Source organism: Mobula hypostoma, chromosome 30 (assembly GCF_963921235.1).
Source record: "Mobula hypostoma chromosome 30, sMobHyp1.1, whole genome shotgun sequence".
Lineage (NCBI taxonomy): Eukaryota > Metazoa > Chordata > Chondrichthyes > Myliobatiformes > Myliobatidae > Mobula > Mobula hypostoma.
Window position 1 is genome coordinate 16,321,712 of NC_086126.1, and position 3,301 is coordinate 16,325,012.

At 39.2% G+C, this 3,301-nt stretch overlaps 1 non-coding gene across 1 annotated transcript; it reads right to left on the bottom strand.

The window, feature by feature from the left end:
- Window positions 1–1,466: 1,466 nt before the first annotated feature.
- On the bottom strand, window positions 1,467–1,548 carry trnas-aga (transfer RNA serine (anticodon AGA)). The gene has a single exon. It is a non-coding gene; the product is annotated as a tRNA-Ser (tRNA).
- Between the last annotated feature and the right edge of the window lie 1,753 nt (window positions 1,549–3,301).

Below are 3,301 nucleotides of genomic sequence, written 5' to 3' on the forward strand. Positions count from 1 at the left end.
CAAAATATAATCAATGAAAGAGTGCACACAAGATGGACAATCAATGCAGAAAACATAACAGACTGTGAAAATACAAAAACGTAAAATAATAATCATATAAAGTTAACCAATGGAGCAGCAACCCTCCATGGAAAACATCCCCATGATCTGAGCAGACGAGGTGTGAAGAAGGAAACGTGGGACGCTTGGCTCAGAGTTGCAGACCTCTTCCCAGAAACAGAGGGGTTCGTTGTGGCAATATAGGGCCAGGTGGTCAACACAAAAGTGTTATAAATACATAATAAAAGCCCAACAAATTAAAGTCCATAAATGCAGAAAATGACAAGGGACACCAGAAACAGTCCAACACATTACAGGATGGAGCAGCAGTTTAACTCAATCTGATTACTTACACAGGGACAGTCAATTGACAAACATCACTGCTTTAAAACGCAAACTCATAAAAGACACCATACCTTACTATAAGTACAAACCTGTTCTAGATTAGGGTCAGAGTCGTACAATTATATTATGACTGATCCATTACAGGACAATCCATAATAACCGTCTGCATATATAATATTACTGGATTAAAAGGCAATAACAATGTACATAATCGATATAGCCATTGCAAACACATAACGTACACCAATTAACAAGTGAAAAGCACCAGAACTATGCTGAATTGAAGGAAGAAATTGAAAGACGATCGAGCATGTACAGGGTATATATTGTCCCAATGGTAATATCAACAACTATTATCTCAAAGTCACTACACAATAGCATTAAACATTTAGGCCAGCAAAGCAATATTTCTGTAAATCTGCTGAAAACCACTATACTATACACCAGTAGAATGGTCCGAAGTCCGGAGCTATTGAGGAATGAGTGTGCTTCAGCACCCCCGTACTTCAGGCCAGCGTGAGCTGTGAAAATAATAATAATAACAACAAAGCAAAAATGTCTCCAGCATGAAATGTCCGGTTTGAAAGTGAGTTGTGGAAACAGTCAGTGTTGGTGTGAGTGAAGTTCAGTGAATTGATCCCTCTGGTTCAAGTGGCGATAACATAAATTTAAACATGAAATACATTGGTGCCCTGTAAGAGTTTCTGTTGGTTTGATCGTCCATGTACAATATATTAAGTTTATGCCAACATGAATGTAAGCAAGACAGGTCGTGGTAGTGTTCTGTTTTCTATATGTGGATGTTTTTATATATAAATAAACGTATTAGGAACAGCACGGAGGCATAAAACGTACAGCGAAGGCCACTGGATCACAGCGTCCCTGAATAGTCTGGAACCGCCAACATTTCGGATACAGTGCCGAACGCGCTGACCGATTGCATCGTAGAGCCCACCTGAATAAAAGCGGAACACATGGGCACTTCTTGGTTTTGGAGGCGGCGAACACAGATCGGTGTTTCGACTGGCTTTTTACAATCTGTATCCGTGAGAGGAATCAAGGCGTCAAAACCGATATAAACACGTAGTCGGCAGGATTCGAACCTGCGCGGGGAAACCCCAATGGATTTCTAGTCCATCGCCTTAACCACTCGGCCACGACTACAAGTTCCTCACAGCTGGATTCAAATCCCGGAGTCAGATAAACAGGGTTGATCCTGAACTAAAAGCGGGAATTGCTGGAAATATTCAGCAGATCTGTTAGCGTCTGTGAAGAGAGAAACCGAATTCACGTTCAGCTCAATGACCTTTCACCAGGAAATCAGTGCACTGAATTGGATGGATAGAATCTCAGTCGGAGCAGAGCAGGATCGGAAGATGTAGAATCCTTCAGCGGGGATTAAAAAACTGCTCGGTAGAAGACCCTGATGGGAGTATTTTATAGGCTTTCCAATTGTAGCCACGGATCTGGTCTACAATTTACAGCGGGAGACAGAAAAAAAAACATGTAAGAAAGGCAATGTTACGTCAGAGGGAGTATTTCAAAAAGCATATAGATGGAAAATCAAGTTGATGAATGCGTGGAATGTCTCCGAGATATCTGTTTGGTTGAGCCTACTGGGGAATAAACAATTCAGCACTGGGTGTTGTGTTGTGTATTTTTTGGACTACGTTGTTTTTAAGTTACCTCTAACTTGACTGCAGTCTGGACAGCTGTTGTGAACAAGCCAAGGTAGATAATCCATCAATGGATTAAACACACAATAGTAATTAAAGCACGCTGCTGTTCAGAAGCGATTGGTGTTGGAATTCTGCTAATGAGTGGCTTCAGAATGGTCGAAGGCTCCACTGAAGGTTGCATGTAGTACGAAGTGTGTAAAGGAAATGAGGCTAATGTATGTTGGTGTTTGCTTGGTGTGGTGAATAATACTCATCGCATTGATACTTCAAGCATATCTGACAAGAAGGGAACTCTAAGTTGCAAAGTTTTTTTGGTTTCAAATGTTTTAAAAATATTATTAAACTATGCGATCTGTTATCCAAGACTATTAAATATTATGTGGGTTTAGCTAATGACGTTTTGCAGAATCCATCCCTTTTGGAATAAAGTTTGGAGCTGAGGTTTAAATGGATATGTTTTACTTCCCATGTTATTATTGCTTTGCTCTTTGTTCTGATGGTTACACAAGGCATTTCCCCCGGTGTTTTTTTTTTAAGGCCAACTTTAATAACTTCAGTGTTTGAAAAGCACATGCCATTCTAAACTTTTTGTTGATTTCGTTTAGTTTCTTATAGCTATGTTGTATTTTAAAATAATTAATTACTGTTAAATTGCTTGATATATGGTATGAAATTGGTTACATGTTATCATGTTTCTTCATGCTTTTGTTATGACAATATTTTTAATCCTTATCGGTATTTTTTGATATAGTCATGAATTCTGCTGTTCCTTTTGTGCTATATTTACTGAGACAAACAGTAATGTGATCGCTAGAACTTTCCGTGGATCAAAAAGGAGGAGATATTGGCCACGGAAGATTTCAAATATGTAACATAACATAGAACTCGAATGGCTCAAGGACAGTGGAAGCAGACAGAACAAGTGTCTTTGTACCAGCCATGTACTTGGAAGTGAATTTTGTGGAACCGTTTTACATCTTCCATTTTGAGATAAAAATTTTGGTGTTTTAAAGTAAACACAACGTTGCTTCAGGTAAATTGCGGGTTAAGAAATCTTTTCCAGATTAGTAGTTATTTGTGAGCTGTTTTTGTTATAATATAACATGCAAATGTGTGAATGTTGGGGTCAATGCCTGCCTGGAGTGATTGAAACTGTCACAATGGGAGGGAGACGTAGATAGCGGACCCAACAGCAAGACACAGACACTGAAGTACAAGGAACAGGACTTAACTAGGGT